The sequence below is a fragment of the Marmota monax genome, unplaced genomic scaffold (assembly GCF_021218885.2).
Source record: "Marmota monax isolate L192 unplaced genomic scaffold, Marmota_monax_Labrador192_F-V1.1 WCK01_AAM20220418_F8-fsc00179, whole genome shotgun sequence".
NCBI lineage: Eukaryota > Metazoa > Chordata > Mammalia > Rodentia > Sciuridae > Marmota > Marmota monax.
Genome location: NW_026695200.1, coordinates 3,852,456 through 3,872,718, shown reverse-complemented (window position 1 = coordinate 3,872,718; position 20,263 = coordinate 3,852,456). Strand labels below are relative to the sequence as shown.

At 57.5% G+C, this 20,263-nt stretch overlaps 19 non-coding genes across 19 annotated transcripts; all 19 read left to right on the top strand.

The window, feature by feature from the left end:
* Window positions 1-563: 563 nt before the first annotated feature.
* Window positions 564-657, top strand: LOC124082437 (small nucleolar RNA SNORD116). Its single transcript, XR_006848395.1, has one exon. It is a non-coding gene; the product is annotated as a small nucleolar RNA SNORD116 (small nucleolar RNA).
* A 971-nt stretch (window positions 658-1,628) lies between these two features.
* LOC124082436 (small nucleolar RNA SNORD116) lies at window positions 1,629-1,722 on the top strand. The gene has a single exon (XR_006848394.1). It is a non-coding gene; the product is annotated as a small nucleolar RNA SNORD116 (small nucleolar RNA).
* A 957-nt stretch (window positions 1,723-2,679) lies between these two features.
* Window positions 2,680-2,773, top strand: LOC124082390 (small nucleolar RNA SNORD116). Its single transcript, XR_006848354.1, has one exon. It is a non-coding gene; the product is annotated as a small nucleolar RNA SNORD116 (small nucleolar RNA).
* A 971-nt stretch (window positions 2,774-3,744) lies between these two features.
* LOC124082435 (small nucleolar RNA SNORD116) lies at window positions 3,745-3,838 on the top strand. Its single transcript, XR_006848393.1, has one exon. It is a non-coding gene; the product is annotated as a small nucleolar RNA SNORD116 (small nucleolar RNA).
* A 956-nt stretch (window positions 3,839-4,794) lies between these two features.
* On the top strand, window positions 4,795-4,888 carry LOC124082434 (small nucleolar RNA SNORD116). The gene has a single exon (XR_006848392.1). It is a non-coding gene; the product is annotated as a small nucleolar RNA SNORD116 (small nucleolar RNA).
* A 973-nt stretch (window positions 4,889-5,861) lies between these two features.
* LOC124082385 (small nucleolar RNA SNORD116) lies at window positions 5,862-5,954 on the top strand. Its single transcript, XR_006848349.1, has one exon. It is a non-coding gene; the product is annotated as a small nucleolar RNA SNORD116 (small nucleolar RNA).
* A 957-nt stretch (window positions 5,955-6,911) lies between these two features.
* Window positions 6,912-7,005, top strand: LOC124082392 (small nucleolar RNA SNORD116). Its single transcript, XR_006848356.1, has one exon. It is a non-coding gene; the product is annotated as a small nucleolar RNA SNORD116 (small nucleolar RNA).
* Window positions 7,006-7,976: 971 nt separating this feature from the next.
* Window positions 7,977-8,070, top strand: LOC124082432 (small nucleolar RNA SNORD116). The gene has a single exon (XR_006848390.1). It is a non-coding gene; the product is annotated as a small nucleolar RNA SNORD116 (small nucleolar RNA).
* A 957-nt stretch (window positions 8,071-9,027) lies between these two features.
* On the top strand, window positions 9,028-9,121 carry LOC124082431 (small nucleolar RNA SNORD116). Its single transcript, XR_006848389.1, has one exon. It is a non-coding gene; the product is annotated as a small nucleolar RNA SNORD116 (small nucleolar RNA).
* A 973-nt stretch (window positions 9,122-10,094) lies between these two features.
* LOC124082430 (small nucleolar RNA SNORD116) lies at window positions 10,095-10,188 on the top strand. Its single transcript, XR_006848388.1, has one exon. It is a non-coding gene; the product is annotated as a small nucleolar RNA SNORD116 (small nucleolar RNA).
* A 956-nt stretch (window positions 10,189-11,144) lies between these two features.
* LOC124082429 (small nucleolar RNA SNORD116) lies at window positions 11,145-11,238 on the top strand. The gene has a single exon (XR_006848387.1). It is a non-coding gene; the product is annotated as a small nucleolar RNA SNORD116 (small nucleolar RNA).
* A 973-nt stretch (window positions 11,239-12,211) lies between these two features.
* Window positions 12,212-12,305, top strand: LOC124082428 (small nucleolar RNA SNORD116). The gene has a single exon (XR_006848386.1). It is a non-coding gene; the product is annotated as a small nucleolar RNA SNORD116 (small nucleolar RNA).
* Window positions 12,306-13,262: 957 nt separating this feature from the next.
* Window positions 13,263-13,356, top strand: LOC124082427 (small nucleolar RNA SNORD116). The gene has a single exon (XR_006848385.1). It is a non-coding gene; the product is annotated as a small nucleolar RNA SNORD116 (small nucleolar RNA).
* Window positions 13,357-14,311: 955 nt separating this feature from the next.
* LOC124082384 (small nucleolar RNA SNORD116) lies at window positions 14,312-14,405 on the top strand. Its single transcript, XR_006848348.1, has one exon. It is a non-coding gene; the product is annotated as a small nucleolar RNA SNORD116 (small nucleolar RNA).
* A 970-nt stretch (window positions 14,406-15,375) lies between these two features.
* Window positions 15,376-15,469, top strand: LOC124082426 (small nucleolar RNA SNORD116). Its single transcript, XR_006848384.1, has one exon. It is a non-coding gene; the product is annotated as a small nucleolar RNA SNORD116 (small nucleolar RNA).
* Window positions 15,470-16,426: 957 nt separating this feature from the next.
* Window positions 16,427-16,520, top strand: LOC124082425 (small nucleolar RNA SNORD116). The gene has a single exon (XR_006848383.1). It is a non-coding gene; the product is annotated as a small nucleolar RNA SNORD116 (small nucleolar RNA).
* Window positions 16,521-17,491: 971 nt separating this feature from the next.
* On the top strand, window positions 17,492-17,585 carry LOC124082424 (small nucleolar RNA SNORD116). The gene has a single exon (XR_006848382.1). It is a non-coding gene; the product is annotated as a small nucleolar RNA SNORD116 (small nucleolar RNA).
* Window positions 17,586-18,542: 957 nt separating this feature from the next.
* LOC124082423 (small nucleolar RNA SNORD116) lies at window positions 18,543-18,636 on the top strand. The gene has a single exon (XR_006848381.1). It is a non-coding gene; the product is annotated as a small nucleolar RNA SNORD116 (small nucleolar RNA).
* Window positions 18,637-19,609: 973 nt separating this feature from the next.
* On the top strand, window positions 19,610-19,703 carry LOC124082421 (small nucleolar RNA SNORD116). Its single transcript, XR_006848379.1, has one exon. It is a non-coding gene; the product is annotated as a small nucleolar RNA SNORD116 (small nucleolar RNA).
* Window positions 19,704-20,263: the final 560 nt, after the last annotated feature.

The following is a 20,263-nucleotide window of genomic DNA, read 5'->3' as shown; positions in this document are numbered from 1 at the left end:
TGTCGCAGTGGGCAGACCCTTGGTGATGCCTGTCAGGTGCGGAATGCGAGGCCTGTAGCGAACTATCCTCCCAAGATGGCGCGCGCAAGTTCTCCGGGTGTGTGGCCGTACCCCCAGATGTGCGGTTCTCGATTAGCTCTCTGTATATTGGGGATGCAGGAGAGTATATCCTGAGCATTGAGGATTTTCCTCAGGCTACAGGAAGCTGGCATCAGAGAGAAGGGTCCTGGCACCGGGCCTTTGTTCTCATGGTTGCTTGTCGTTTGTGTTCACTCTTCAGGAGGAGGCGGCGAGCGCGAAGGCTTCCTGTTGGCTGATTGGAGCGTGCCCACCTCTGCTGAGGCCCTTGGGTCCTTTTTTCTGTTTGGCATCCCTGTGTTCGTGACTGGGACAAAGGCCGGTGCGTGGTGAAGATGGTAAGCTTGGTTTGTCCACCTCCACCACGTCAAGCGAGTTGTTGGAGGATATGCAGGATTGGCGTGGAAATACCGCCCCCCAAATGTGCTCGGTCGGGCCCAGGCCCGGCCAGGGGCGTGGACGCGGTTGGTGCGTCCGGCGTGCTTGGATCGATGATGAGTCCTCCAATAACATTCCTTGGAAAAGCTGAACAAAATGAGTGAAAACCCACTACCGTCTCGCTCATCGTGACTGAGGTCCAGCACGTTGGCAGAGGCAGAGGCAGAGTTGGCAGGGGCCAGGGAGAGCTGCCGGGGCTTCCAATACTTGTCTTCCCCATGAACGAATTCCTAGGCCCAGCCGATGTCGAATGGTGGGCTATGGCCCCTTCCATGTGCGTGTGGCCGCTGGGTATGATTGTCTGAGCCGAATCAGAATCTCAGCAGAGCCAGGCCTGCTGGGGGAACAACAGGTGTGAGGTGTCCAAGCGCCCTGTTTTAAAAGGTTAGGATGACTTGGAGGTATGAGGTGGCCTGGAGAGGGCTATCCCTGGCCCTCCCCTTCTTATAGGACCAGTGGTTGAGGGTGCAGTAAACATTCTTGCAGCGGTCATCGGGGTGGAGTGTGGAGGTTGTAGGGGAGGACAGGTACAAGGCGGATGTGGAAAATTGCAGCAGGCATACCCCGGGTGAAGCCTAGAAGGTGCGGAAAGGGAGGTCTATAGCAAACTATCCTCCCAAGATGGCGCACCCAAGTTCCCCGTGTGTGTGGATCTAGCCCCCAGGTGCGGGATTATGGATCAGTTCTGTGTGGATTGGGGAAGCAAGACAGTGTGTGGTGAGCATTGGGGAGTATACTGAGCCGACAGGAAGCTGGCATCGGAGAGGAGAGCCTTGGCACCGGGCCATTGTTCTCATGGTTGCTTTTCATTTGTGTACACTCTTCAGGACAAGGTGGCGGGCGAGGGAGGCGTGCCGGGTGGCTGAGTGGAGCGTGTCCGCCTGTGCTGAGGCCGTGGGGTCCTGTTTTGTGTTTGGCATCGCTGTGTTCGTGAGTGGGAAACAGGCCGGAGCGTGGCGAAGACGGTAAGCTTGGCTGGTCCACCTCCCCCGTGCCAAGCCAGTTGTTGTAGGCTATGAGGGTTGGTGTGGAAATACCATCCCAATGACTGTGTTCGGTCGGGCCGCGGCCCGGCCAGGGACATGGACGCGGTTGGTGCGTCCGGCGTGCTTGGATCGATGATGAGTCCTCCAATAACATTCCTTGGAAAAGCTGAACAAAATGAGTGAAAACCCACTACCGTCTCGCTCATCGTGACTGAGGTCCGGCACGTTGGCATAGACAGAGACAGAGGTGGCAGGGGCCAGGGAGAGCTGCCGGGGCTTCCAATACTTGTCCTCCTCATGGGCGAATTCCTAGGCCAGGCCGATGCCCACAGCTGATCTGTGGCTCCGTCCATGTGCGTGTGGCCGCTGGGCATTTTGGCTGAGCCGAATCAGGTGCTCGAAGGGGCCATGCCTACTCGGGCAACAGAGATGTGAGGTGTCCAAGCGCCCTGTTTTAAAAGGTTGGGATGACTTGGAGGCACGAGGTTCCCTGTAGGCACGAGGCATAGCCGTGGCCCTTCGTTTGCTGATGGGACCACTGGGTGAGTGTGTAGTATACGTTATCTCAGGGACAGCGGGGTGGAGTGGAGGACAGGAACAAGGCGGAAGTGGAATGTCGCAGTGGGCAGACCCTTGGTGATGCCTGTAAGGTGCAGAATGCGAGGCCTGTAGCGAACTATCCTCCCAAGATGGCGCGCGCAAGTTCTCCGGGTGTGTGGCCGTACCCCCAGATGTGCGGTTCTCGATTAGCTCTCTGTATATTGGGGATGCAGGAGAGTATATCCTGAGCATTGAGGATTTTCCTCAGGCTACAGGAAGCTGGCATCAGAGAGAAGGGTCCTGGCACCGGGCCTTTGTTCTCATGGTTGCTTGTTGTTTGTGTTCACTCTTCAGGAGGAGGCGGCGAGCGCGAAGGCTTCCTGTTGGCTGATTGGAGCGTGCCCACCTCTGCTGAGGCCCTTGGGTCCTTTTTTCTGTTTGGCATCCCTGTGTTCGTGACTGGGACAAAGGCCGGTGCGTGGTGAAGATGGTAAGCTTGGTTTGTCCACCTCCACCACGTCAAGCGAGTTGTTGGAGGATATGCAGGATTGGCGTGGAAATACCGCCCCCCAAATGTGCTCGGTCGGGCCCAGGCCCAGCCAGGGGCGTGGACGCGGTTGGTGCGTCCGGCGTGCTTGGATGGATGATGAGTCCTCCAATAACATTGCTTGGAAAAGCTGAACAAAATGAGTGAAAACCCACTACCGTCTCGCTCATCGTGACTGAGGTCCAGCACGTTGGCAGAGGCAGAGGCACGGTTGGCAGGGGCCAGGGAGAGCTGCCGGGGCTTCCAATACTTGTCTTCCCCATGAACGAATTCCTAGGCCCAGCCGATGTCGAATGGTGGGCTATGGCCCCGTCCATGTGCGTGTGGCCGCTGGGTATGATTGTCTGAGCCGAATCAGAATCTCAGCAGAGCCTGGCCTGCTGGGGGAACAACAGGTGTGAGGTGTCCAAGCGCCCTGTTTTAAAAGGTTAGGATGACTTGGAGGTATGAGGTGGCCTGGAGAGGGCTATCCCTGGCCCTCCCCTTCTTAGAGGACCAGTGGTTGAGGGTGCAGTAGACATTCTTGCAGCGGTCATCGGGGTGGAGTGTGGAGGTTGTAGGGGAGGACAGGTACAAGGCGGATGTGGAAAATTGCAGCAGGCATACCCCAGGTGAAGCCCAGAAGGTGCGGAAAGGGAGGTGTATAGCAAACTATCCTCCCAAGATGGCGCACCCAAGTTCCCCGTGTGTGTGGATCTAGCCCCCAGGTGCGGGATTGTGGATCAGTTCTGTGTGGATTGGGAAAGCAAGACAGTGTGTGGTGAGCATTGGGGAGTATACTGAGTCGACAGGAAGCTGGCATCGGAGAGGAGAGCCTTGGCACCGGGCCATTGTTCTCATGGTTGCTTTTCATTTGTGTACACTCTTCAGGACAAGGTGGCGGGCGAGGGAGGCGTGCCGGGTGGCTGAGTGGAGCGTGTCCGCCTGTGCTGAGTCCGTGGGGTCCTGTTTTGTGTTTGGCATCGCTGTGTTCGCGACTGGGAAACAGGCCGGAGCATAGCGAAGACGGTAAGCTTGGCTGGTCCACCTCCCCCGTGCCAAGCCAGTTGTTGTAGGCTATGAGGGTTGGTGTGGAAATACCATCCCAATGACTGTGTTCGGTCGGGCCGCGACCCGGCCAGGGACATGGACGCGGTTGGTGCGTCCGGCGTGCTTGGATCGATGATGAGTCCTCCAATAACATTCCTTGGAAAAGCTGAACAAAATGAGTGAAAACCCACTACCGTCTCGCTCATCGTGACTGAGGTCCGGCACGTTGGCATAGACAGAGACAGAGGTGGCAGGGGCCTGGGAGAGCTGCCGGGGCTTCCAATACTTGTCCTCCTCATGGGCGAATTCCTAGGCCAGGCCGATGCCCACACCTGATCTGTGGCTCCGTCCATGTGCGTGTGCCCGCTGGGCATTTTGGCTGATCCGAATCAGGTGCTCGAAGGCGCCATGCCTACTCGGGCAACAGAGATGTGAGGTGTCCAAGCGCCCTGTTTTAAAAGGTTGGGATGACTTGGAGGCACGAGGTTCCCTGTAGGCACGAGGCATAGCCGTTGCCGTTCGTTTGCTGATGGGACCACTGGGTGAGTGTGTAGCATACGTTATCTCAGGGACAGCGGGGTGGAGTGGAGGACAGGAACAAGGCGGAAGTGGAATGTCGCAGAGGGCAGACCCTTGGTGATGCCTGTAAGGTGCGGATTGCGAGGACTGTAGCGAACTATCCTCCCAAGATGGCGCGCGCAAGTTCTCTGGGTGTGTGGCCGTACCCCCAGATGTGCGGTTCTCGATTAGCTCTCTGTATATTGGGGATGCAGGAGAGTATATCCTGAGCATTGAGGATTTTCCTCAGGCTACAGGAAGCTGGCATCAGAGACGAGGGTCCTGGCACCGGGCCTTTGTTCTCATGGTTGCTTGTCGTTTGTGTTCACACTTCAGGAGGAGGCGGCGAGCGGGAAAGCTTCCTGTTGGCTGATTGGAGCGTGCCCACCTCTGCTGAGGCCCTTGGGTCCTTTTTTCTGTTTGGCTTCCTGTGTTCGTGACTGGGACAAAGGCCGGTGCGTGGTGAAAATGGTAAGCTTGGTTTGTCCACCTCCACCATGTCAAGCCAGTTGTTGGAGGATATGCAGGATTGGCGTGGAAATACCGCCCCCCAAATGTGCTCGGTCGGGCCCAGGCCCGGCCAGGTTCGTGGACGCGGTTGGTGCGTCCGGCGTGCTTGGATCGATGATGAGTCCTCCAATAACATTCCTTGGAAAAGCTGAACAAAATGAGTGAAAACCCACTACCGTCTCGCTCATCGTGACTGAGGTCCAGCACGTTGGCAGAGGCAGAGGCAGAGTTGGCAGGGGCCAGGGAGAGCTGCCGGGGCTTCCAATACTTGTCTTCCCCATGAACGAATTCCTAGGCCCAGCCGATGTCGAATGGTGGGCTATGGCCCCTTCCATGTGCGTGTGGCCGCTGGGTATGATTGTCTGAGCCGAATCAGAATCTCAGCAGAGCCAGGCCTGCTGGGGGAACAACAGGTGTGAGGTGTCCAAGCGCCCTGTTTTAAAAGGTTAGGATGACTTGCAGGTATGAGGTGGCCTGGAGAGGGCTATCCCTGGCCCTCCCCTTCTTATAGGACCAGTGGTTGAGGGTGTAGTAGACATTCTTGCAGCGGTCATCGGGGTGGAGTGTGGAGGTTGTAGGGGAGGACAGGTACAAGGCGGATGTGGAAAATTGCAGCAGGCATACCCCGGGTGAAGCCTAGAAGGTGCGGAAAGGGAGGTCTATAGCAAACTATCCTCCCAAGATGGCGCACCCAAGTTCCCCGTGTGTGTGTGGATCTAGCCCCCAGGTGCGGGATTGTGGATCAGTTCTGTGTGGATTGGGGAAGCAAGACAGTGTGTGGTGAGCATTGGGGAGTATACTGAGCCGACAGGAAGCTGGCATCGGAGAGGAGAGCCTTGGCACCGGGCCATTGTTCTCATGGTTGCTTTTCATTTGTGTACACTCTTCAGGACAAGGTGGCGGGCGAGGGAGGCGTGCCGGGTGGCTGAGTGGAGCGTGTCCGCCTGTGCTGAGGCCGTGGGGTCCTGTTTTGTGTTTGGCATCGCTGTGTTCGCGAGTGGGAAACAGGCCGGAGCGTGGTGAAGACGGTAAGCTTGGCTGGTCCACCTCCCCCGTGCCAAGCCAGTTGTTGTAGGCTATGAGGGTTGGTGTGGAAATACCATCCCAATGACTGTGTTCGGTCGGGCCACGGCCCGGCCAGGGACATGGATGCGGTTGGTGCGTCCGGCGTGCTTGGATCGATGATGAGTCCTCCAATAACATTCCTTGGAAAAGCTGAACAAAATGAGTGAAAACCCACTACGTCTCGCTCATCGTGACTGAGGTCCGGCACGTTGGTATAGACAGAGACAGAGGTGGCAGGGGCCAGGGAGAGCTGCCGGGGCTTCCAATACTTGTCCTCCTCATGGGCGAATTCCTAGGCCAGGCCGATGCCCACAGCTGATCTGTGGCTCCGTCCATGTGCGTGTGGCCGCTGGGCATTTTGGCTGAGCCGAATCAGGTGCTCGAAGGGGCCCTGCCTACTCGGGCAACAGAGATGTGAGGTGTCCAAGCGCCCTGTTTTAAAAGGTTGGGATGACTTGGAGGCACGAGGTTCCCTGTAGGCACGAGGCATAGCCGTGGCCCTTCGTTTGCTGATGGGACCACTGGGTGAGTGTGTAGCATACGTTATGTCAGGGACAGCGGGGTGGAGTGGAGGACAGGAACAAGGCGGAAGTGGAATGTCGCAGTGGGCAGACCCTTGGTGATGCCTGTAAGGTGCAGAATGCGAGGCCTGTAGCGAACTATCCTCCCAAGATGGCGCGCGCAAGTTCTCCGGGTGTGTGGCCGTACCCCCACATGTGCGGTTCTTGATTAGCTCTCTGTTTATTGGGGATGCAGGAGAGTATATCCTGAGCATTGAGGATTTTCCTCAGGCTACAGGAAGCTGGCATCAGAGAGGAGGGTTCTGGCACCGGGCCTTTGTTCTCATGGTTGCTTGTCGTTTGTGTTCACTCCTCAGGAGGAGGCGGCGAGCGAGAAGGCTTCCTGTTGGCTGATTGGAGCGTGCCCACCTCTGCTGAGGCCCTTGGGTCCTTTTTTCTGTTTGGCATCCCTGTGTTCGTGACTGGGACAAAGGCCGGTGCGTGGTGAAGATTGTAAGCTTGGTTTGTCCACCTCCACCAGGTCAAACCAGTTGTTGGAGGATATGCAGGATTGGCGTGGAAATACCACCCCCCAAATGTGCTCGGTCGGGCCCATGCCCAGCCAGGGGCGTGGACGCGGTTGGTGCGTCCGGCGTGCTTGGATGGATGATGAGTCCTCCAATAACATTGCTTGGAAAAGCTGAACAAAATGAGTGAAAACCCACTACCGTCTCGCTCATCGTGACTGAGGTCAGGCACGTTGGCAGAGGCAGAGGCCGAGTTGGCAGGGGCCAGGGAGAGCTGCCGGGGCTTCCAATACTTGTCTTCCCCATGAACGAATTCCTAGGCCCAGCCGATGTCGAATGGTGGGCTATGGCCCCGTCCATGTGCGTGTGGCCGCTGGGTATGATTGTCTGAGCTGAATCAGAATCTCAGCAGAACCAGGCCTGCTGGGGGTACAACAGGTTTGAGGTGTCGAAGCGCCCTGTTTTAAAAGGTTAGGATGACTTGGAGGTATGAGGTGGCCTGGAGAGGGCTAGCCCTGGCCCTCCCCTTCTTATAGGACCAGTGGTTGAGGGTGCAGTAGACATTCTTGCAGCGGTCATCGGGGTGGAGTGTGGAGGTTGTAGGGGAGGACAGGTACAAGGCGGATGTTGAAAATTGCAGCAGGCATACCCCGGGTGAAGCCTAGAAGGTGTGGAAAGGGAGGTCTATAGCAAACTATCCTCCCAAGATGGCGCACCCAAGTTCCCCGTGTGTGTGTATCTAGCCCCAAGGTGCGGGATTGTGTATCAGTTCTGTGTGGATTGGGGAAGCAAGACAGTGTGTGGTGAGCATTGGGGAGTATACTCAGCCGACAGGAAGCTGGCATCGGAGAGGAGAGCCTTGGCACCGGGCCATTGTTCTCATGGTTGCTTTTCATTTGTGTACACTCTTCAGGACAAGGTGGCGGGCGAGGGAGGCGTGCCGGGTGGCTGAGTGGAGCGTGTCCGCCTGTGCTGAGGCCATGGTGTCCTGTTTTGTGTTTGGCATCGCTGTGTTCGCGAGTGGGAAACAGGCCGGAGCGTGGCGAAGACGGTAAGCTTGGCTGGTCCACCTCCCCCATGCCAAGCCAGTTGTTGTAGGCTATGAGGGTTGGTGTGGAAATACCATCCCAATGACTGTGTTCGGTCGGGCCGCGGCCCGGCCAGGGACATGGACGCGGTTGGTGCGTCCGGCGTGCTTGGATCGATGATGAGTCCTCCAATAACATTCCTTGGAAAAGCTGAACAAAATGAGTGAAAACCCACTACCGTCTCGCTCATCGTGACTGAGGTCCGGCACGTTGGCATAGACAGAGACAGAGGTGGCAGGGGCCAGGGAGAGCTGCCGGGGCTTCCAATACTTGTCCTCCTCATGGGCGAATTCCTAGGCCAGGCCGATGCCCACAGCTGATCTGTGGCTCCGTCCATGTGCGTGTGGCCGCTGGGCATTTTGGCTGAGCCGAATCAGGTGCTCGAAGGGGCCATGCCTACTCGGGCAACAGAGATGTGAGGTGTCCAAGCGCCCTGTTTTAAAAGGTTGGGATGACTTGGAGGCACGAGGTTCCCTGTAGGCACGAGGCATAGCCGTGGCCCTTCGTTTGCTGATGGGACCACTGGGTGAGTGTGTAGCATACGTTATGTCAGGGACAGCGGGGTGGAGTGGAGGACAGGAACAAGGCGGAAGTGGAATGTCGCAGTGGGCAGACCCTTGGTGATGCCTGTCAGGTGCGGAATGCGAGGCCTGTAGCGAACTATCCTCCCAAGATGGCGCGCGCAAGTTCTCCGGGTGTGTGGCCGTACCCCCAGATGTGCGGTTCTCGATTAGCTCTCTGTATATTGGGGATGCAGGAGAGTATATCCTGAGCATTGAGGATTTTCCTCAGGCTACAGGAAGCTGGCATCAGAGAGAAGGGTCCTGGCACCGGGCCTTTGTTCTCATGGTTGCTTGTCGTTTGTGTTCACTCTTCAGGAGGAGGCGGCGAGCGCGAAGGCTTCCTGTTGGCTGATTGGAGCGTGCCCACCTCTGCTGAGGCCCTTGGGTCCTTTTTTCTGTTTGGCATCCCTGTGTTCGTGACTGGGACAAAGGCCGGTGCGTGGTGAAGATGGTAAGCTTGGTTTGTCCACCTCCACCACGTCAAGCGAGTTGTTGGAGGATATGCAGGATTGGCGTGGAAATACCGCCCCCCAAATGTGCTCGGTCGGGCCCAGGCCCGGCCAGGGGCGTGGACGCGGTTGGTGCGTCCGGCGTGCTTGGATCGATGATGAGTCCTCCAATAACATTCCTTGGAAAAGCTGAACAAAATGAGTGAAAACCCACTACCGTCTCGCTCATCGTGACTGAGGTCCAGCACGTTGGCAGAGGCAGAGGCAGAGTTGGCAGGGGCCAGGGAGAGCTGCCGGGGCTTCCAATACTTGTCTTCCCCATGAACGAATTCCTAGGCCCAGCCGATGTCGAATGGTGGGCTATGGCCCCGTCCATGTGCGTGTGGCCGCTGGGTATGATTGTCTGAGCCGAATCAGAATCTCAGCAGAGCCAGGCCTGCTGGGGGAACAACAGGTGTGAGGTGTCCAAGCGCCCTGTTTTAAAAGGTTAGGATGACTTGGAGGTATGAGGTGGCCTGGAGAGGGCTATCCCTGGCCCTCCCCTTCTTATAGGACCAGTGGTTGAGGGTGCAGTAGACATTCTTGCAGCGGTCATCGGGGTGGAGTGTGGAGGTTGTAGGGGAGGACAGGTACAAGGCGGATGTGGAAAATTGCAGCAGGCATACCCCGGGTGAAGCCTAGAAGGTGCGGAAAGGGAGGTGTATAGCAAACTATCCTCCCAAGATGGCGCACCCAAGTTCCCCGGGTGTGTGTGGATCTAGCCCCCAGGTGCGGGATTGTGGATCAGTTCTGTGTGGATTGGGGAAGCAAGACAGTGTGTGGTGAGCATTGGGGAGTATACTGAGCCGACAGGAAGCTGGCATCGGAGAGGAGAGCCTTGGCACCGGGCCATTGTTCTCATGGTTGCTTTTCATTTGTGTACACTCTTCAGGACAAGGTGGCGGGCGAGGGAGGCGTGCCGGGTGGCTGAGTGGAGCGTGTCCGCCTGTGCTGAGGCCGTGGGGTCCTGTTTTGTGTTTGGCATCGCTGTGTTCGCGAGTGGGAAACAGGCCGGAGCGTGGCGAAGACGGTAAGCTTGGCTGGTCCACCTCCCCCGTGCCAAGCCAGTTGTTGTAGGCTATGAGGGTTGGTGTGGAAATACCATCCCAATGACTGTGTTCGGTCGGGCCGCGGCCCGGCCAGGGACATGGACGCGGTTGGTGCGTCCGGCGTGCTTGGATCGATGATGAGTCCTCCAATAACATTCCTTGGAAAAGCTGAACAAAATGAGTGAAAACCCACTACCGTCTCGCTCATCGTGACTGAGGTCCGGCACGTTGGCATAGACAGAGACAGAGGTGGCAGGGGCCAGGGAGAGCTGCCGGGGCTTCCAATACTTGTCCTCCTCATGGGCGAATTCCTAGGCCAGGCCGATGCCCACAGCTGATCTGTGGCTCCGTCCATGTGCGTGTGGCCGCTGGGCATTTTGGCTGAGCCGAATCAGGTGCTCGAAGGGGCCATGCCTACTCGGGCAACAGAGATGTGAGGTGTCCAAGCGCCCTGTTTTAAAAGGTTGGGATGACTTGGAGGCACGAGGTTCCCTGTAGGCACGAGGCATAGCCGTGGCCCTTCGTTTGCTGATGGGACCACTGGGTGAGTGTGTAGCATACGTTATGTCAGGGACAGCGGGGTGGAGTGGAGGACAGGAACAAGGCGGAAGTGGAATGTCGCAGTGGGCAGACCCTTGGTGATGCCTGTCAGGTGCGGAATGCGAGGACTGTAGCGAACTATCCTCCCAAGATGGCGCGCGCAAGTTCTCCGGGTGTGTGGCCGTACCCCCAGATGTGCGGTTCTCGATTAGCTCTCTGTATATTGGGGATGCAGGAGAGTATATCCTGAGCATTGAGGATTTTCCTCAGGCTACAGGAAGCTGGCATCAGAGAGAAGGGTCCTGGCACCGGGCCTTTGTTCTCATGGTTGCTTGTCGTTTGTGTTCACTCTTCAGGAGGAGGCGGCGAGCGAGAAGGCTTCCTGTTGGCTGATTGGAGCGTGCCCACCTCTGCTGAGGCCCTTGGGTCCTTTTTTCTGTTTGGCTTCCTGTGTTCGTGACTGGGACAAAGGCCGGTGCGTGGTGAAGATGGTAAGCTTGGTTTGTCCACCTCCACCATGTCAAGCCAGTTGTTGGAGGATATGCAGGATTGGCGTGGAAATACCGCCCCCCAAATGTGCTCGGTCGGGCCCAGGCCCGGCCAGGTTCGTGGACGCGGTTGGTGCGTCCGGCGTGCTTGGATCGATGATGAGTCCTCCAATAACATTCCTTGGAAAAGCTGAACAAAATGAGTGAAAACCCACTACCGTCTCGCTCATCGTGACTGAGGTCCAGCACGTTGGCAGAGGCAGAGGCAGAGTTGGCAGGGGCCAGGGAGAGCTGCCGGGGCTTCCAATACTTGTCTTCCCCATGAACGAATTCCTAGGCTCAGCCGATGTCGAATGGTGGGCTATGGCCCCTTCCAAGTGCGTGTGGCCGCTGTTTATTCTTGTCTGAGCCGAATCAGAATCTCAGCAGAGCCTGGCCTGCTGGGGGACCAACAGGTGTGAGGTGTCCAAGCGCCCTGTTTTAAAAGGTTAGGATGACTTGCAGGTATGAGGTGGCCTGGAGAGGGCTATCCCTGGCCCTCCCCTTCTTATAGGACCAGTGGTTGAGGGTGTAGTAGACATTCTTGCAGCGGTCATCGGGGTGGAGTGTGGAGGTTGTAGGGGAGGACAGGTACAAGGCGGATGTGGAAAATTGCAGCAGGCATACCCCGGGTGAAGCCTAGAAGGTGCGGAAAGGGAGGTCTATAGCAAACTATCCTCCCAAGATGGCGCACCCAAGTTCCCCGTGTGTGTGTGGATCTAGCCCCCAGGTGCGGGATTGTGGATCAGTTCTGTGTGGATTGGGGAAGCAAGACAGTGTGTGGTGAGCATTGGGGAGTATACTGAGCCGACAGGAAGCTGGCATCGGAGAGGAGAGCCTTGGCACCGGGCCATTGTTCTCATGGTTGCTTTTCATTTGTGTACACTCTTCAGGACAAGGTGGCGGGCGAGGGAGGCGTGCCGGGTGGCTGAGTGGAGCGTGTCCGCCTGTGCTGAGGCCGTGGGGTCCTGTTTTGTGTTTGGCATCGCTGTGTTCGTGAGTGGGAAACAGGCCGGAGCGTGGCGAAGACGGTAAGCTTGGCTGGTCCACCTCCCCCGTGCCAAGCCAGTTGTTGTAGGCTATGAGGGTTGGTGTGGAAATACCATCCCAATGACTGTGTTCGGTCGGGCCGCGGCCCGGCCAGGGACATGGACGCGGTTGGTGCGTCCGGCGTGCTTGGATCGATGATGAGTCCTCCAATAACATTCCTTGGAAAAGCTGAACAAAATGAGTGAAAACCCACTACCGTCTCGCTCATCGTGACTGAGGTCCGGCACGTTGGCATAGACAGAGACAGAGGTGGCAGGGGCCAGGGAGAGCTGCCGGGGCTTCCAATACTTGTCCTCCTCATGGGCGAATTCCTAGGCCAGGCCGATGCCCACAGCTGATCTGTGGCTCCGTCCATGTGCGTGTGGCCGCTGGGCATTTTGGCTGAGCCGAATCAGGTGCTCGAAGGGGCCATGCCTACTCGGGCAACAGAGATGTGAGGTGTCCAAGCGCCCTGTTTTAAAAGGTTGGGATGACTTGGAGGCACGAGGTTCCCTGTAGGCACGAGGCATAGCCGTGGCCCTTCGTTTGCTGATGGGACCACTGGGTGAGTGTGTAGCATACGTTATGTCAGGGACAGCGGGGTGGAGTGGAGGACAGGAACAAGGCGGAAGTGGAATGTCGCAGTGGGCAGACCCTTGGTGATGCCTGTCAGGTGTGGAATGCGAGGCCTGTAGCGAACTATCCTCCCAAGATGGCGCGCGCAAGTTCTCCGGGTGTGTGGCCGTACCCCCAGATGTGCGGTTCTCGATTAGCTCTCTGTATATTGGGGATGCAGGAGAGTATATCCTGAGCATTGAGGATTTTCCTCAGGCTACAGGAAGCTGGCATCAGAGAGAAGGGTCCTGGCACCGGGCCTTTGTTCTCATGGTTGCTTGTCGTTTGTGTTCACTCTTCAGGAGGAGGCGGCGAGCGAGAAGGCTTCCTGTTGGCTGATTGGAGCGTGCCCACCTCTGCTGAGGCCCTTGGGTCCTTTTTTCTGTTTGGCATCCCTGTGTTCGTGACTGGGACAAAGGCCGGTGCGTGGTGAAGATGGTAAGCTTGGTTTGTCCACCTCCACCACGTCAAGCCAGTTGTTGGAGGATATGCAGGATTGGCGTGGAAATACCGCCCCCCAAATGTGCTCGGTCGGGCCCAGGCCCGGCCAGGGGCGTGGACGCGGTTGGTGCGTCCGGCGTGCTTGGATCGATGATGAGTCCTCCAATAACATTCCTTGGAAAAGCTGAACAAAATGAGTGAAAACCCACTACCGTCTCGCTCATCGTGACTGAGGTCCGGCACGTTGGCATAGACAGAGACAGAGGTGGCAGGGGCCAGGGAGAGCTGCCGGGGCTTCCAATACTTGTCCTCCTCATGGGCGAATTCCTAGGCCAGGCCGATGCCCACAGCTGATCTGTGGCTCCGTCCATGTGCGTGTGGCCGCTGGGCATTTTGGCTGAGCCGAATCAGGTGCTCGAAGGGGCCATGCCTACTCGGGCAACAGAGATGTGAGGTGTCCAAGCGCCCTGTTTTAAAAGGTTGGGATGACTTGGAGGCACGAGTTTCCCTGTAGGCACGAGGCATAGCCGTGGCCCTTCGTTTGCTGATGGGACCACTGGGTGAGTGTGTAGCATACGTTATGTCAGGGACAGCGGGGTGGAGTGGAGGACAGGAACAAGGCGGAAGTGGAATGTCGCAGTGGGCAGACCCTTGGTGATGCCTGTCAGGTGCGGAATGCGAGGCCTGTAGCGAACTATCCTCCCAAGATGGCGCGCAAGTTCTCCGGGTGTGTGGCCGTACCCCCAGATGTGCGGTTCTCGATTAGCTCTCTGTATATTGGGGATGCAGGAGAGTATATCCTGAGCATTGAGGATTTTCCTCAGGCTACAGGAAGCTGGCATCAGAGAGAAGGGTCCTGGCACCGGGCCTTTGTTCTCATGGTTGCTTGTCGTTTGTGTTCACTCTTCAGGAGGAGGCGGCGAGCGAGAAGGCTTCCTGTTGGCTGATTGGAGCGTGCCCACCTCTGCTGAGGCCCTTGGGTCCTTTTTTCTGTTTGGCATCCCTGTGTTCGTGACTGGGACAAAGGCCGGTGCGTGGTGAAGATGGTAAGCTTGGTTTGTCCACCTCCACCACGTCAAGCGAGTTGTTGGAGGATATGCAGGATTGGCGTGGAAATACCGCCCCCCAAATGTGCTCGGTCGGGCCCAGGCCCGGCCAGGGACATGGACGCGGTTGGTGCGTCCGGCGTGCTTGGATCGATGATGAGTCCTCCAATAACATTCCTTGGAAAAGCTGAACAAAATGAGTGAAAACCCACTACCGTCTCGCTTATCGTGACTGAGGTCCAGCACATTGGCAGAGGCAGAGGCAGTGTTGGCAGGGGCCAGGGAGAGCTGCCGGGGCTTCCAATACTTGTCTTCCCCATGAACGAATTCCTAGGCCCAGCGGATGCCGAATGGTGGGCTATGGCCCCGTCCATGTGCGTGTGGCCGCTGGGTATGATTGTCTGAGCCGAATGAGAATCTCAGCAGAGCCAGGCCTTCTTGGGGAAGAACCGGTGTGAGGTGTCCAAGCGCCCACTTTTAAAAGGTTGGGATGACTTGGAGGCCTGAGGTGGCCTGGAGAGGGCTTTCCCTGTCCCTCCGTTTCTTATAGGACCAGTGTGTTAGGGTGCAGCAGACATTCTTGCAGCGGTTATCGGGGTGGAGTGTGGAGGTTGTAGGGGAGGACAGGTACAAGGTGGATGTGGAAAATTGCAGTAGGTATATCCCTGGTGAAGCGTACAAGGTGTGGAAAGCGAGGCCTGTAGCAAACTATCCTCCCAAATGGCGCACCCAAGTTGCCCGTGTGTATGGAACTAGCCCCCAGGCGCGGGATTGTGGATCAGCTCTGTGTGGATTGGGGATGCAGGACAGTGTATGGTGAGCATTTGGGAGTATACATATATGACAGGGAGCTGGCATCGGAGAGGAGAGCCTTGGCACCGGGCCATTGTTCTCATGGTTGCTTGTCATTTGTGTACACTCTTCAGGACAAGGTGGCGGGCGAGGGAGGCGTGCCGGGTGGCTGAGTGGAGCGTGTCCGCCTGTGCTGAGGCCGTGGGGTCCTGTTTTGTGTTTGGCATCGCTGTGTTCGTGAGTGGGAAACAGGCCGGAGCGTGGCGAAGACGGTAAGCTTGGCTGGTCCACCTCCCCCGTGCCAAGCCAGTTGTTGTAGGCTATGAGGGTTGGTGTGGAAATACCATCCCAATGACTGTGTTCGGTCGGGCCGCGGCCCGGCCAGGGACATGGACGCGGTTGGTGCGTCCGGCGTGCTTGGATCGATGATGAGTCCTCCAATAACATTCCTTGGAAAAGCTGAACAAAATGAGTGAAAACCCACTACCGTCTCGCTCATCGTGACTGAGGTCCGGCACGTTGGCATAGACAGAGACAGAGGTGGCAGGGGCCAGGGAGAGCTGCCGGGGCTTCCAATACTTGTCCTCCTCATGGGCGAATTCCTAGGCCAGGCCGATGCCCACAGCTGATCTGTGGCTCCGTCCATGTGCGTGTGGCCGCTGGGCATTTTGGCTGAGCCGAATCAGGTGCTCGAAGGGGCCATGCCTACTCGGGCAACAGAGATGTGAGGTGTCCAAGCGCCCTGTTTTAAAAGGTTGGGATGACTTGGAGGCACGAGGTTCCCTGTAGGCACGAGGCATAGCCGTGGCCCTTCGTTTGCTGATGGGACCACTGGGTGAGTGTGTAGCATACGTTATCTCAGGGACAGCGGGGTGGAGTGGAGGACAGGAACAAGGCGGAAGTGGAATGTCGCAGTGGGCAGACCCTTGGTGATGCCTGTCAGGTGCGGAATGCGAGGCCTGTAGCGAACTATCCTCCCAAGATGGCGCGCGCAAGTTCTCCGGGTGTGTGGCCGTACCCCCAGATGTGCGGTTCTCGATTAGCTCTCTGTATATTGGGGATGCAGGAGAGTATATCCTGAGCATTGAGGATTTTCCTCAGGCTACAGGAAGCTGGCATCAGAGAGAAGGGTCCTGGCACCGGGCCTTTGTTCTCATGGTTGCTTGTCGTTTGTGTTCACTCTTCAGGAGGAGGCGGCGAGCGAGAAGGCTTCCTGTTGGCTGATTGGAGCGTGCCCACCTCTGCTGAGGCCCTTGGGTCCTTTTTTCTGTTTGGCATCCCTGTGTTCGTGACTGGGACAAAGGCCGGTGCGTGGTGAAGATGGTAAGCTTGGTTTGTCCACCTCCACCACGTCAAGCGAGTTGTTGGAGGATATGCAGGATTGGCGTGGAAATACCGCCCCCCAAATGTGCTCGGTCGGGCCCAGGCCCGGCCAGGGGCGTGGACGCGGTTGGTGCGTCCGGCGTGCTTGGATCGATGATGAGTCCTCCAATAACATTCCTTGGAAAAGCTGAACAAAATGAGTGAAAACCCACTACCGTCTCGCTCATCGTGACTGAGGTCCAGCACGTTGGCAGAGGCAGAGGCAGAGTTGGCAGGGGCCAGGGAGAGCTGCCGGGGCTTCCAATACTTGTCTTCCCCATGAACGAATTCCTAGGCCCAGCCGATGTCGAATGGTGGGCTATGGCCCCGTCCATGTGCGTGTGGCCGCTGGGTATGATTGTCTGAGCCGAATCAGAATCTCAGCAGAGCCAGGCCTGCTGGGGGAACAACAGGTGTGAGGTGTCCAAGCGCCCTGTTTTAAAAGGTTAGGATGACTTGGAGGTATGAGGTGGCCTGGAGAGGGCTATCCCTGGCCCTCCCCTTCTTATAGGACCAGTGGTTGAGGGTGCAGTAGACATTCTTGCAGCGGTCATCGGGGTGGAGTGTGGAGGTTGTAGGGGAGGACAGGTACAAGGCGGATGTGGAAAATTGCAGCAGGCATACCCCGGGTGAAGCCTAGAAGGTGCGGAAAGGGAGGTCTATAGCAAACTATCCTCCCAAGATGGCGCACCCAAGTTCCCCGTGTGTGTGGATCTAGCCCCCAGGTGCGGGATTGTGGATCAGTTCTGTGTGGATTGGGGAAGCAAGACAGTGTGTGGTGAGCATTGGGGAGTATACTGAGCCGACAGGAAGCTGGCATCGGAGAGGAGAGCCTTGGCACCGGGCCATTGTTCTCATGGTTGCTTTTCATTTGTGTACACTCTTCAGGACAAGGTGGCGGGCGAGGGAGGCGTGCCGGGTGGCTGAGTGGAGCGTGTCCGCCTGTGCTGAGGCCGTGGGGTCCTGTTTTGTGTTTGGCATCGCTGTGTTCGCGAGTGGGAAACAGGCCGGAGCGTGGCGAAGACGGTAAGCTTGGCTGGTCCACCTCCCCCGTGCCAAGCCAGTTGTTGTAGGCTATGAGGGTTGGTGTGGAAATACCATCCCAATGACTGTGTTCGGTCGGGCCGCGGCCCGGCCAGGGACATGGACGCGGTTGGTGCGTCCGGCGTGCTTGGATCGATGATGAGTCCTCCAATAACATTCCTTGGAAAAGCTGAACAAAATGAGTGAAAACCCACTACCGTCTCGCTCATCGTGACTGAGGTCCGGCACGTTGGCATAGACAGAGACAGAGGTGGCAGGGGCCAGGGAGAGCTGCCGGGGCTTCCAATACTTGTCCTCCTCATGGGCGAATTCCTAGGCCAGGCCGATGCCCACAGCTGATCTGTGGCTCCGTCCATGTGCGTGTGGCCGCTGGGCATTTTGGCTGAGCCGAATCAGGTGCTCGAAGGGGCCATGCCTACTCGGGCAACAGAGATGTGAGGTGTCCAAGCGCCCTGTTTTAAAAGGTTGGGATGACTTGGAGGCACGAGGTTCCCTGTAGGCACGAGGCATAGCCGTGGCCCTTCGTTTGCTGATGGGACCACTGGGTGAGTGTGTAGCATACGTTATGTCAGGGACAGCGGGGTGGAGTGGAGGACAGGAACAAGGCGGAAGTGGAATGTCGCAGTGGGCAGACCCTTGGTGATGCCTGTCAGGTGCGGAATGCGAGGCCTGTAGCGAACTATCCTCCCAAGATGGCGCGCGCAAGTTCTCCGGGTGTGTGGCCGTACCCCCAGATGTGCGGTTCTCGATTAGCTCTCTGTATATTGGGGATGCAGGAGAGTATATCCTGAGCATTGAGGATTTTCCTCAGGCTACAGGAAGCTGGCATCAGAGAGAAGGGTCCTGGCACCGGGCCTTTGTTCTCATGGTTGCTTGTCGTTTGTGTTCACTCTTCAGGAGGAGGCGGCGAGCGAGAAGGCTTCCTGTTGGCTGATTGGAGCGTGCCCACCTCTGCTGAGGCCCTTGGGTCCTTTTTTCTGTTTGGCATCCCTGTGTTCGTGACTGGGACAAAGGCCGGTGCGTGGTGAAGATGGTAAGCTTGGTTTGTCCACCTCCACCACGTCAAGCCAGTTGTTGGAGGATATGCAGGATTGGCGTGGAAATACCGCCCCCCAAATGTGCTCGGTCGGGCCCAGGCCCGGCCAGGGGCGTGGACGCGGTTGGTGCGTCCGGCGTGCTTGGATCGATGATGAGTCCTCCAATAACATTCCTTGGAAAAGCTGAACAAAATGAGTGAAAACCCACTACCGTCTCGCTCATCGTGACTGAGGTCCAGCACGTTGGCAGAGGCAGAGGCAGAGTTGGCAGGGGCCAGGGAGAGCTGCCGGGGCTTCCAATACTTGTCTTCCCCATGAACGAATTCCTAGGCCCAGCCGATGTCGAATGGTGGGCTATGGCCCCGTCCATGTGCGTGTGGCCGCTGGGTATGATTGTCTGAGCCGAATCAGAATCTCAGCAGAGCCAGGCCTGCTGGGGGAACAACAGGTGTGAGGTGTCCAAGCGCCCTGTTTTAAAAGGTTAGGATGACTTGGAGGTATGAGGTGGCCTGGAGAGGGCTAGCCCTGGCCCTCCCCTTCTTATAGGACCAGTGGTTGAGGGTGCAGTAGACATTCTTGCAGCGGTCATCGGGGTGGAGTGTGGAGGTTGTAGGGGAGGACAGGTACAAGGCGGATGTGGAAAATTGCAGCAGGCATACCCCGGGTGAAGCCTAGAAGGTGCAGAAAGGGAGGTCTATAGCAAACTATCCTCCCAAGATGGCGCACCCAAGTTCCCCGGGTGTGTTTGGATCTAGCCCCCAGGTGCGGGATTGTGGATCAGTTCTGTGTGGATTGGGGAAGCAAGACAGTGTGTGGTGAGCATTGGGGAGTATACTGAGCCGACAGGAAGCTGGCATCGGATAGGAGAGCCTTGGCACCGGGCCATTGTTCTCATGGTTGCTTTTCATTTGTGTACACTCTTCAGGACAAGGTGGCCGGCGAGGGAGGCGTGCCGGGTGGCTGAGTGGAGCGTGTCCGCCTGTGCTGAGGCCGTGGGGTCCTGTTTTGTGTTTGGCATCGCTGTGTTCGTGAGTGGGAAACAGGCCGGAGCGTGGCGAAGACGGTAAGCTTGGCTGGTCCACCTCCCCCGTGCCAAGCCAGTTGTTGTAGGCTATGAGGGTTGGTGTGGAAATACCATCCCAATGACTGTGTTCGGTCGGGCCGCGGCCCGGCCAGGGACATGGATGCGGTTGGTGCATCCGGCGTGCTTGGATCGATGATGAGTCCTCCAATAACATTCCTTGGAAAAGCTGAACAAAATGAGTGAAAACCCACTACCGTCTCGCTCATCGTGACTGAGGTCCGGCACGTTGGCATAGACAGAGACAGAGGTGGCAGGGGCCAGGGAGAGCTGCCGGGGCTTCCAATACTTGTCCTCCTCATGGGCGAATTCCTAGGCCAGGCCGATGCCCACAGCTGATCTGTGGCTCCGTCCATGTGCGTGTGGCCGCTGGGCATTTTGGCTGAGCCGAATCAGGTGCTCGAAGGGGCCATGCCTACTCGGGCAACAGAGATGTGAGGTGTCCAAGCGCCCTGTTTTAAAAGGTTGGGATGACTTGGAGGCACGAGGTTCCCTGTAGGCACGAGGCATAGCCGTGGCCCTTCGTTTGCTGATGGGACCACTGGGTGAGTGTGTAGCATACGTTATCTCAGGGACAGCGGGGTGGAGTGGAGGACAGGAACAAGGCGGAAGTGGAATGTCGCAGTGGGCAGACCCTTGGTGATGCCTGTCAGGTGCGGAATGCGAGGCCTGTAGCGAACTATCCTCCCAAGATGGCGCGCAAGTTCTCCGGGTGTGTGGCCGTACCCCCAGATGTGCGGTTCTCGATTAGCTCTCTGTATATTGGGGATGCAGGAGAGTATA